This window comes from Brassica napus, chromosome C9 (genome assembly GCF_020379485.1).
Source record: "Brassica napus cultivar Da-Ae chromosome C9, Da-Ae, whole genome shotgun sequence".
NCBI classification, from domain to species: Eukaryota; Viridiplantae; Streptophyta; class Magnoliopsida; order Brassicales; family Brassicaceae; genus Brassica; species Brassica napus.
This window is the reverse complement of record NC_063452.1, coordinates 43,600,332-43,613,826: the sequence shown is the minus strand read 5'-3', so window position 1 is coordinate 43,613,826 and position 13,495 is coordinate 43,600,332. Positions and strand designations below refer to the sequence as shown.

Sequence of the window (13,495 nt, the reverse complement as noted above, 5' to 3'; positions counted from 1 at the left end):
AGGGTTTAGGGTTTAGAGTTGATGTTTTAGGGTTTAGAGTTGAAGGTTTAGTGTTTAGGGTTTAGAGTTGATGTTTCGTGGTTTAGGGTTTAGAATTGATGTTTCAGGGTTTAGGGTTTATTTAAAAAAACAATAGGGTTTAGGATCGATGGTTTAGGGTTTAGGGTTCAGGGTTCGTATTTAAAAAAAATAGGGTTTAGGATTGATGGTTTAGGGTTTAGAGTTGAGTTTTAGGTTTAGGGTTTGAATTTAGAAATAGTATAATTCAGAAAAAAATTAAAAAAATTATTTTTTATTATTTTTTAGATTTTTATTTTTTTAAATATTTATTTATTATATATGTAAAGAACATGGGCATAAGAGTCTTTTGCCACTTAATGAAGAATGTATTTTTGAAAATATCCTTTTAGTGGTGGTAAAAATGAAAAGTGATAGCATGATAGTGGTAAACACATAATTTTCCCAAAAAAACTTTCACCGGCAATGAATGAAAAAATAAAACAAATATCTATTTTGCTTATTTTTATAAATTCTAAAGAACTTTCACGTTCATTTAGAAATAAAGACCCGGCACAGCCAACCACTCACTAACTTTTGGAGGCTAATACTTGACTTGGCCAATTCAGATAATGTCATTTGAGATTTAAACTTAGACTTGTTGAATTACTTGTTATATATCAAATATGCGAGAAAAATTATTATTTACAAATTACTGATCCAATTTATTACTATAAAACTAAATATTTGTTTCTAGATTACCTATTACAGTAAAAACTTTATATTAATGATATTGAGACTATGATAGTTTATTAATTTATGAAAAATTATATATATTTTTATATTTCTATTTTAAAATATTTTTATTTAAAAATAAAATTATTTCAAGACATCATTTAAATTTTATAGATTTATATTTCATCATTTTTTCAGATTATTTGATATTTTATGTATGTTGAATATGTATACATGAATTTTATAAGAAATTCAAGAAAATAACACAAAATATAAAAATGAAAAATAAAATTAGACATAAATGCATTTTGAAGAAAAATAAACAATGAAATATTTTTCTTATGTTTATATAAAATTTATATATATAATTATTATTAATTTATAAATTTAATGAAACCATATATTTAGCTAAGATTTTAAAACATTACTATCTTATAGAATTATATTATATTTTATATCTACCCATCTTAGGATTCGAAGTCTTGTAATTGTTGCATTGTTTTACCTATCATTTGGTTCTCTTTTTGATCATTTAGGAGAATTTAGAATTCATTTAGGTGCATAGCATTTTCATTTGTGTTTATTAGGTGTTAGAGATACTTATTGGATTTGACGCATGAAATGAAGAAAAAGAGGTGATTCTGATCAAGAAACAGAGTGAAAGCAAGAGTCACAGCGGCCGTGAGCAGCGATATAGGTATGCCGCTACGAGTCTTTTGTTACGATAACTTGAAGACGCTGAGATAAGATCATAAACCACTGGGTAAGTTGTTGGTTCTTACAGCGGTCTATTGCAAGCGCAGTGAACAAACCTCAACTTTCACTACTACCATGTAGCGGTATAGTATAGCCGCTATAGCTCTTAGAGACCAAAAACCAAAACTTGTCAAACACATGTAGCGGTCCAAGACAGAGGCATGTGAAAGCCGCTAGAACAAAATGTAATGCACCAGCTAAATGGTGGGATGAGACAGCGGTTTAGCGTAACTTCTGTGAAGAACATGTCGATTATAATCCCTGCCAACACTTACATCGGTCTTCAGAAAAGGCTGCGACCTTGTTTCTGAACCGTTGTAGGTGCACAACGGTCTGCAATGGTTTACTTTTGCCGCTGTGGACCTCCTAGGAGTCAATATTCATCGTCTAACCAGATTTTTACCCATTTTATTTAGAGTCGTCCATGTTTGTTGGGCCTACCCAACTCGCATTTAGAGACCGCATATATATGTTTTATGCAGAAAAATCTAATATGTCTCGTCTTCTCTCTAAACACATGTTTATTTGGTGAAAGACTCAATCTTTAGCATCTTTAATCTATTTTCATCTTTGAATTTGTGTTTGTTATGTTTATTTACCTATCTAGTATGATTAGTCTTAAATTTTACATGGGTTTAAGGGTTTTCATTAATAGACTCATCTTGAATCCATGGTTAGATAGGTTTAGGGTGATTAGTGAAAAGTTAAGGTATTTATTGTTAAATATACTTGTTTCTATGCTTGATAAGGATTATTAATGCTAAATTATATTTGAATCCTTAGGCGGTTTCGGAAAAAAACCGTATGTGATCGCGTGATCTTGAGAGATTCTTGATCCCAGATTCATGTTACAATGACTAACGAGACCCATCTTATGGCATATGGCCTTAATGGCACGTAGCCTTGTTGGCACATAGCAGCGTGATCACCTGATCTAAGTGGTAGATGGCCGGATAAGGTGAGGATATAGTCGATATACTTCAGTGAGCATGTTTTTTTCCTGATTTTTAGGAGAATATCGTTGCATGAGTCGGGATATAAACAGCATGATGCTACAATGTGCATGGATTTTCGTCTGACAGATGATGATCACTTAGATCTGTCAGCAATGCATGTTGAGGGAAGATTGTTGTTCTGCTTTGAGGCAGGAATCCCTAGTTATGAGGCCGGAGTATAATATTGTAATAGAAATGCCCCATTGATTGGTGAAGTATGGCTTTGATTGCTTCTCAATCTTTTTAATTTTGCTTTTTTTTTTCTAGGATTGTGCCGTTAGAGCCGAGTTAAAAATTGAATCATTGATTCTTGCTTCGGATCCACTTTCCTTTTATTGGTGGGTTCTCTGAGAAGAGAGCACAACTCTTTCTCTTATCCTTTATATCTTAGTTTCCTTTCATTTTCTACGAATTTTTTTTGTTTTCTTTTCCTTAAATTGCGATTGTCTCTTTGCGATCTCGCTTTCTTCAGGTTTTCAATTTCAGTCCTCCATAAATTCCTCTTTTCGCTCAGAAAACCAAGGTAATCCTTCTGTTCTCTTAGCTGTAGAATTCTAGGGTTTAGTCGAATCTTTCGTTTTTATTTTCCTTAGATTGTTCACTTTTGTTTCTATTACGCAGATCAGAAATGGAAGGTAACCCTAGCCATATTATGTATCCTTCTTTGTCCATAGGTAGTATGGTGATGTAGATAGATATTTAGAAATATTATAAATATCTTATTAATTGTTTTTACTAATTATTTAGATAATTATCTTTATTATTTTAGGGTTTTGTAGTTTTATTATATATAGACGTCTAGGTTTACGTTTGTATTCAGATTATGATTTGATTAATAAAAGTTAAGAGATTTCTCTTTATTCCTTGTTTTCGGCTAGAACATTGGTGTTCTCAACGAATTTAAGAAGACATTGATCTTATGTATTCTTAGACTAAATAAGATTTTTGTGTTATTGTAGCTTCCGCTACATCAGGTGGTATTTGGGCCAAATGATATAGCGGAAGCTACGATAATGCAAAGATATCTCGTTTAGTCTTGGAATGCCCGAGAAACTAAGCCTACTTGATCCGTTGAGAACTCTGGAGTTCTAACCGTAACAAGGAAATCAAGGTTTCAATCTCTCTTTTATTAATTCAATGAACAACTGCCCTTTCTTAGACTCAATACAATGCTTTAAATAAGAAACATAATGAAAACCCTAATCTAAAGAAAACCCACGTTACATAATTTAAAGTGCATGTAAATAAAGCCCATAATATAACTAGCCCATACGACCATAGGTTACTGAGTATGAGTATACGTGTCTTCGTACGCTGCATCAGTCTCTCCGACTTCGAAAAGATTTGACCTCGATCTTATTTTTCTGTAGATACACTTGTTCAACTATGTTGTTATTTTCTTGGTACCAAATTCCAAGCGTCTTTGTGTATGTAGAGATAGAGCCATAAAACTTGAGACCTTTAACGCATGCACTAACAAGATCTTCATCTTCTGGAAGTAAATATCGTGACCTCAACTCTGCACCGTTTACATACTGTTTTCTTAGCACACCACAAGTTGAACACACGTGATTCCACTGGCGGCTGAGATTAGAATCCCTTTTACTTTCATGAGATTCTCCAAAATCTCCATCATGAAATATAAAATCAACCATCATAACGCCATCGTAGTATAGATCATAGATTGGATCGCCAATAATTTCTCTAAATTCTTCACAAAGATCTTTAGATGAAACAAATGGATATGTATCCATGAAGTAGAACAGAATCGACCTTTGATTGAGAAATCAAAATGCTGGCTCTGATAGCAAATGGTGTAGCGGAAGCTACGATAATGCAATGATATCTCGTTTAGTCTTGGAATGCCCGAGAAACTAAGCCTACTTGATCCTTTGAGAACTCTCGAGTTCTAACCGTAACAAGGAAATCAAGGGTTTCAACCTCTCTTTTATTAATTCAATGAACAACTGCCCTTTCTTAGACTCAATACAAAGCTTTAAATAAGAAACATAATGAAAACCCTAATCTAAAGAAAACCCACGATACATAATTTAAAGTGCATGTAAACAAAGCCCATAATATAATTAGCCCATACGACCATAGGTTACTGAGTATACGTGCCTTCGTACGCTGCATCATATGGTTAGGATGAGGAAATTTGACCTCGATGTGTCGGGAAGTGTTGATTTGACGACAAACTTGAAAGATCACTACCCGAGAGTTCTCATTTGGATTTTATGCAGCAGAAGTATGACCTAATTAGTAGACACTTCCTATCAATAAATATCCCCTATATATTAATTGAGAAACATTTGAAAAGATGTAACCTCAATTTTGTATTAATTAAAATAGACCCCAATGTATAGGTGACACTCAATTAGGTAGTCAATTACATTCAATTGAAAAATAAGTAGGTCCACATTCGATTTTTATATGTTGTTAGATACATAAATTGGTCAAACTATATGATATAATGATATGATATGTTATTTTCTTTCCTTAAATAAAACCTACGGAATTACCATAAATGATTAATATATATATGACAATTAATGATTTTAATAATAAAGATTTGATAACAATTTATATCTCCTCCATCATTTTTTGTTTAATTTTATATTATTAAAATAAATTAAACAATCAAATTAGCTATAAAAGTAAAATTTAGATTTTTTCGTATATGTTATATTTTGAATTTTTAAAAACGACAATAAATGACTAAAACTATTAAAATTATTATGTTAAAAATTAATGATCAATGGTTTAACATTTTTATTATAAGAAGATACACATGATTTTAAAACCATATGAGTAAAAAATATCATTTAATAATAAAATAAAAAAATATATATATATAGATTAAACACTATATACCATAAGATTACATAAATATTTTAATATTAAAACTTTCAATGAATTTTCAAGAACATTTATAAATTATAAACTTATTAAAGATTTCAGATTGAAAATTTTGTTATCGATGATTTAAATATTTTGTTATAAAATGATATGAATGATCATAAAACCGTATGATTATAAATTCTTATTTAATAAATAACTATATACAATATACTATTCTTAGAAAAATAGGTTGGTCCATCTTAACTTATATTACACTTTTTATTAAACTAACTATCGAATTGATAAATAATGTACCAAAAAATGTTTTGCACTTTCCTTAAATAAAAGCTACGAAATTACCTAATATGATTAACATATATGTGAAAATTAATTATTATGAATAATAAATATTTGATAACAATTTTTGTATCTTAGTACTTTTTTAAAATTCTATATTATTAAAAGATATTAAAAATCACATTAAATATATAATAAAAAAAATTATATTATTAAAAGATATTAAAAATCAAATTAAATATATAATAAAAACATTTATATTTTTTTATATGTTATATTTTGAATTTTTCAAAACGTCTATAAATTATTAGAAATTTGAAGATCTCCACTCTTAAAATTTTGTGATCAATAGATTATTTTTTTTTGTCATAATAAGTTACAAATGATCATAAAATTGTATTAATATGAACTTTTATTTAATATTATAAGAAGACACACATGATTTTAAAACCATATGAGTAAAAAATATCATTTAATAATAAAACATATATATATATATAGATTAAACTATATACCATAAGATTACATAAATATTTTAATATTAAAACTTTCAATGAATTTTCAAAAACATTTATAAATTATAAACTTATTAAAGATTTCACGTTGAAAATTTTGTTATCGATGATTTAAATATTCAGTTATAAAACGATATGAATGATCATAGAACTGTATGATTATAAATTCTCATTTAATAAATGACTATATAAAATATAGTATTCTTAAAAAAATAGGCTGGTCCATCTTAACTTACATTATATTTTTTATTAAACTAACTATCGAATATTCGAATTGATAAATAATCTACCAAATTTTGTTTTTGCACTTTCCTTAATTAGAAGCTACGAAATTACCTAATATGATTAACGTATATATGAAAATTAATTATTATGAATAATAAATATTTGATAACAATTTTGGTATCTTAGTTCTTTTTTTAAATTTTATATTATTAAAAGATATTAAAAAATCACATTAAATATATAATAAAAACATTTATATTTTTTCTTATATGTTATATTTTGAATTTTTCAAAACGTCTATATATTATTAGAAATTTGAAGATTCTCACTCTGAAAATTTTGTGATCAATAGATTTTTTTTTTGTTATAATAAGTTACAAATGATCATAAAATATAACGCATATGAATTTTTATTTAGTAAATATTCAAACTAAATAATATATATATATATATACTAATGATTTAAAGCAACAAGATTGACTGATCAATTTAGTTGTCGAGTTGAAATCTTTCAAAAGTATGTGAAAGATTAAAGTCAAAGTAAATATGGATTTAGAATAGTAGTTATATTTTACTAACCAAAATACCGAAAAAAACCGAACCGAACCGAAACCAATCCGATATCTGGATTGAACACCCCTAATCCAAATGAAGCCAAACTATTGTTTCATTCTCCAAAATATAATAAAAATAATAACTTAATTCCGCGCAAGGCGCGGGTCTTATCCTAGTATATCTATATACTGTTTGAGTAAAATTTACCTTCCAACACCTAGGTCCGGTCCGTAATGTCTGGGCTCCTAAAGTAACTGATAAGGATTTTTAAAGGATCCAAGATTCAAATCAATGTAGTATTTTAGATGTCAATCCATTTCTAAGTGTTTCAATTCAAAGAGAATACATGTTCAAACTTAATCTAAGTACATTCAGTGTAATGTAGTGATTTGATTAAACTAACAAGACTCAAACACAGTTAACTAGAAACTTTCAAGCAAATGGATAAAAGATGAATCATAGGTATATGAATTTGATTTCAGATGACTAAGATTTAATCTAAAATGACAAGATTTCAATCAACACATTTTCCTAAATCTAGATAACAATTCTAAGTAAGTTTTTTGTCAAGACAAATGCTCATGTACTCTCATTGATCAAACATCAAATGCCTTTAGTTTGTGTCAATCAAACAATCATTAAGAGCAGATAATTCAACTTTCTAAACTCCTCTAACATCAAATGCCTTTGGTATGGTAAGCTAAGAGCATGTTGAGTTGGCTGAGACATTTCATCGAACACCTTCCGGACAATGAAATGTCTAGATTTCTAATCTAAAATGGTCAACTCTAGATTAGCATTAAGATCACTCAATCAAGCAAGGAAACATATTAATCTACTCTAAACATTCTAGATCATCACTTAATCATCTTAATCATCCTAACCCATGAATCCAAAGATGACTACTCACTCATTATCATGGTAGACACTAAATCATTAGTTGATCTAAGTCTAAACATGATTAATGATCAAAGCAATCAAACAAAAACAAAAGACAATGATCAAGATTAGATCTTTCACTCCAAAAATGGTTTTTGATTTGATAGATAATAAGATAATTGCTAAGATTAGGATTACAAGTATTTATAGTAGCTTTAAAACTCATGGGTAAAATGGTAAAAAGCTTTAATTCGGACAACGGCCGCAACCTCCTCTCGGCCGCAACCTCATTCCGCGATCGTCGATCTTCCACCGCGGCCAACTCTTCCTGTGAACGTCACCCGCGAAATGGCCTGGTCGGATGGGCGTGACAGGGCCGCGGCTTGCCTTAGCCCGCGAAAGCCACCCGCGATCTACCACATCACTTCGCGGCCTTTACTTCCCGCGATGAGAACCAGCGAAACGCCCTGGTGATATTCGTCGACACACGGCCGCGACCAGCTCTCCTCTGTGAAGGTCCCTGCGAAATGCGCTGTCTGTTTCGTCGACACACGGCCGCGGCTAGCATCCTCTCACGACCATTTGCTTGCGGTGACACCGCTTCACACCATGACCTCGTCTCAAGCTTTACTCATCGGCGTTAAGTCTCCATCTTCTGTTGGGTTCGAGCTCGAGCTCGTGCTCCACCGTCGTCTCTCCTACATCACCATAGTTTCACCGGACCAAGCTCCCAAGTCGAGCCCCTCCACCAATGTCGCACTCTTCTTCCTCGTCGTTCAAACCCGAGATTGAATCGAAGCCATTCACTGGATTCTCTCTTCCAGGCCGTCTACTCCGTGGCCGTGCTCGTCGTCGCCGTCAAGCTCCGGCGAGAAGAACAATCGATCTCTCCAATGGTGGGTTTTAGGGATTTTGCACTTCTGGTCCTCATAGTTTTGGTTCTTTTCGCATTGGCCCCAAGTCTTTTGAATTTGCACAAAGGACGTCACGAATTGACCCATAATCTTTTGATTGAACATTTCAGACCCCTATATTTGCATAATGGTCCCCCGCCTCTTGATAATTCTCAGTCCGGCCACAAACTTTGTGAATTGCACGATTAACCTCACGATTTCACCCCAAACTTCTCAAATGTGCAATCCAAACTCTAGAATATGCAAATGAACACTCCAATGCAATATACACATCTAAATGCATCGTAAAATGACTTTTATGAACTCAAATGAGATAGTAAAAACTTATAAAAACATGAGATATCAACTCCCCCAAACTAGACCTTTACATGTCCACAAGTAAATTTTCAAGATCAAAAGGGAGAGAAGTTTGAAAATGAGAACTCATAACCAAAAGAACACTTTCTAACCTTCAACTTAATATCCTAAGCAAAACATAGCAAATAGCATGAGCAACTCTCTTAGTGCACTCTAGTTTCTCAAGGCCTATTAAGACTATTTTATCTCTACACAAGTTGTGATGCCATTCAACCAACAAGTTCTTTAGCCAACCCTCACATTCATTCAAACACACACACAAGTGAATTTTTGCAAATGGATATTTGATCTCAATCATTTGGCTTGGTGAGAGAAGATGGTCTAATGTGAAGAAAAATGGGTTTCAAATGCATTTTTTTATAGTGACTCACACTCAAGAATATGAGCAAGATCATTGTGCAAAATTTATCTAAGAAAATGAGCAATTCATGCATACAATGACTTGTTCTCATCATTATACCCCTTTTCTAAATGATTTCAAGTTCTACCCTTCTTTTCATCATCCCAAAATTCAAAGATACACCCACTTTCATCTCTCACCCAATGAACACTTTCTTTTCTCTTCTTTGATTCAACCAACTAGGGACAATCTTTTTGATTTTTACTTAGCCCAACTCTTTTCTTTTTCTTTTCCCCACTCATTTATTTTTATTTTATTTTTATTTCTAAAGGGGTTCTATTGATACTCTAGAGCTTTTTATTTTCTAACTTTCTTTGTCCCTAGGGGTTTCTTTCTTTGAGAACTCTTTTTGATTCATTTTCTTTCACTCAATCTCTTTCATTCCCAAGATCAAAAGAATTTAAACTCTCAAACCCAACAACCATCCTAGAGGCTAGCCTACATAAAGTCCTAATGCTAGCCAAAGATGAGAACAACCCATTATCGCTCCTAATACTCTCAATATTTTGCGCATGATATGCTATCAATAAAAGACCTCACTCAAGCAAATTAATGTTGGTTTCAAAGAATGGTGAGAGTTAATGGGTATGAGAGTGTCATTTGGGTTAACAAAGATTGGTACAAAGAGAGAAAGATAACCCAAATGTGTATAATATCCATGATCAAGTATGCAAATGCCCATATGCAAGAGAAAGTAAGTTCATTAAGCCTTAGTTCATTTGGAGTTGGTTTCAAGAACAATGTCAATCATCAATCAAGCAACATGTTTCAAGAAGAGTTTTCAAGGCTCGAAGCGTACAAGCTTTTTCAAGAGATGCTTAAGCTACTTGATATGTTTAGCTAGGATGCCAAATTGAGTTCTAGACATGTGTTCTTTACAAGGTTTCTCCCAATGCATGAATGCAATTTAAATGCTTCTAGACTCAATCTTAAAGATGCAAATGATGCAACTAAATGTTTCTTTTGTGATTTTCGAAATTTTTCAATTTTTGTGGATTTTCTATGCAAATAATTATTCACAATGCAATGCATGAGACTTAATGACAAGTAGACAAAACAAAACACAATGTGAGATAGTAGACTCTCCCCCCAAACTTACTTCACACAGTCCCTTGTGTGAGAATAAGCTCAAAGAAGAGATCTAAGGGAAAGACATAAACATGATAACTAATTATTTACAAAGGTAGAATGCACTTACTTGAAGTTGGCTGTCATGAGAGAAGGGAAATGAGGAGGTAGGACTTGTTGTCACCTTGGAATTTTCTACATGACCTTTGAGAATTTTTGAGAATTTCCTCAAACTTGTCCCTAAGCTTATTCAAACACACTAAAGCAAGAAAAAAATATATAGAAATATATACAAAGGATACCATGGGACTTCCTCCCAAGTGAGCTTGTTTTAAGTCTCTAGCTTGACTTTCCTTCCGATTGGCTAGTGAAGAGGAGGATCTTTCCCACCTTCAAGGGTGATGGTGAGGACTTGAGAGAGAAGCTCTTGAAGCTTGACTGGATCATCTTGGAGCTGAGGAGTTATGATGGCCCTTGCACTTGAGAATGGTGTAGACTCTTCCTTGCACTTGATCTTGTACTCAATCACTCCATCTTTGATCTTCATTGGATAAAGAGTGAGAATGTGTGAAGATTTCTTAATAGGAGTGGGATGAGGTTCTTTGATCATCTTCTTCTTGTCATGAGTAGCCTTTGTGGCTCTACCCACCTCCTCCATTTTAGCACTTGCCAAGTGCTCATCACACATCTCATGAGATGACTCTCCATCAAGAATTTGTTTTTCACTAGCCATCACTTCATCTTTGATCTTCTCAATGGGAGGTTCTCCACAAGTGATGGTTTCACAATACTCCACATTCATCAAAGGAGACTTAATTGGGTAGGAGATAGCTTTGTTCAAATTTAGAAGTGTGACCTTTTCGTTGGCAAAGTCAATGCAAGCTCCTACAGTTGTGAGAAATAGTGTGCCAAGGATCAATGGGACTCTTTTCTCAGTTGCCATCTTCAAAACAGTGAGGTCAATAGGAATGGTGCAAGCTCCAATCTTCAAAGGAAAATCCTTGATGAGACCAATTGGGGTTGTAGAAGAGGAGTCCCCAAACATTAGTAAAGATGTGTTTGGCTCCATGTTTTCAATCCCAAGACTCTTCACCATCTCTATTGAGATCACATTCACACTTGCACCAGAATCAACAAGAGCATCATCAAGTGTGAACTTACCAAGAGAGCAAGACAATGTGAACTTCCCTTGGATTTCTAGTTTGGAAGGGACTTTGGTGTGACTGGTGGATCAAGCTGCATAGTAGAGATGTCTAGGAGCTCTCCTACTTCTTCTTTGTGAGCTAGAATGTCCTTGATGAGCATCATTTGGACATGAGCATCATGCATATTCGATATCTGTGGAAGCTTGACTCCTACATCTCCCATGTCTTTTCTGAACTTGGAGATCACCTTCTTTTGAGCCTTAGTGAGGAACCTTTGTGGAAATAGGAGCTTGTCATAAGGTGATTGCTCAACCACATGAGCTTCTCCTAGCCGAACCTCCTTCAATTGCGTGACAGCTTTCCCAATAACCGGTTTCTCAGCCTTGTGTCTAACTGGTTGCAAAACCTTTCCCTCAACATTCTTTACGGTTTGTATCTCAACCCTTTCCACAATCTTGTGTTCAACCTTCTCCACAATTTGTGCTTCAGCCTTGGCAACAACTTTTGTTCCATACATGAGTCTTTCAAGCTCATTTACTTCTTTCCTATGATCACTCAACTCCATCTCAGAAGTAGTAGAGAGGATAGCATTGCAATACTCTTTAGGGTGTTGCTCTGATTTCCCTTGTAGAGATCCCATTGGGCGCTTGGAGGTTGAAGTCATAGAGGTAAACTGATTCTCCAAAGCCTTGAAGTTAGAAGCAAGGCTTGAGAATTTGTTGTTGAGATCATTGTAGCTTCCATCAACTTTAGTGTGAAGGTTCTTCAACTCATATCCAATGTGCTTCTCACTTCTAGTTTGAGACTCCAAGATCTGTTTCAACATTGCATCAATGCTACTTTCTTATGGAGCAGGAGTAGAAGATCCGGCTTGGTCTTATGTAGACTGATTTCCTTTGGAGGAGAAACCTTGAGAGTAGTTTTGGCTAGCTTGGTAACTTCATTGTTGGTTGTTGTTGAAAGGCTTTTGCTGGTAGTTGTTTTGGCATTGAAAGTGAAGCTCCTTCTTGTACCATGTCCCATTAGCATTAACGAAACATAGCTCTTCTTGACCTTCTAGACCATCAACTTCATTAACGACAACCATTTCCTCTTGTTTATGATCACCAACAAAGTTTACTTTCTTTTTTTTGGCTCTATCTGAAAGAAGCAAGTCCATCTTATCTTGTAGAGCCTTCAGCTCTCTCTTTGTGTCTTGATAATCTCTTTCACTGCCTCTGTTGCTCTTATCAAGCTCATCACTGTAGGCTGAGTCACTCTGAACCATGTTTTCTATAAGCTCCTCAGCATCTACTTCATTTCTCCCCAAGAAGAAACCATTGCTAGCAGTATCAAGCCGGCTTCTATACTTAAGCAAAATACCTCTGTAGAAAGTACTAAGAAAGCTCTCTTTGGTGAAGCCATGGTGTGGACATTGGTTTAAGTAGCCTCTGAACCTCTCATATGCTTCTCCAAAGCCTTCAAGATTCTTTTGTTGAAACCCAGAGATCTCATTCCTAAGCTTGGTAGTCCTTGAAGAACTTGTTGAGGAAAGCTTTCTTGCATTCATCCCAAGTGGTGATAGAGTCACTTGGGATGTTCTTCTCCCATGTGTGAGATTTGTCTCCTAAGGAGAATGTAAACAATCTCAGCTTGAAAGCATCTTCAGAGACACCATTGGTCTTGGACAAACCATAATGCTTGTCAAACATGTCCAAATGATCAAGTGGATCCTCCAAAGCAAGACCATGGTACTTGTTATTCTCTATCATGTTGATCAAACTGGATTTGATCTCAAAGTTGTTGTTCTCCACAGCTGGTGCTCTAATGCCCATCC

At 33.7% G+C, this 13,495-nt stretch overlaps 1 non-coding gene across 1 annotated transcript; it reads left to right on the top strand.

Moving 5' to 3' along the window:
• Nucleotides 1-13,076: 13,076 nt before the first annotated feature.
• LOC125593495 lies at nucleotides 13,077-13,183 on the top strand. The gene has a single exon (XR_007329399.1). It is a non-coding gene; the product is annotated as a small nucleolar RNA R71 (small nucleolar RNA).
• Nucleotides 13,184-13,495: the final 312 nt, after the last annotated feature.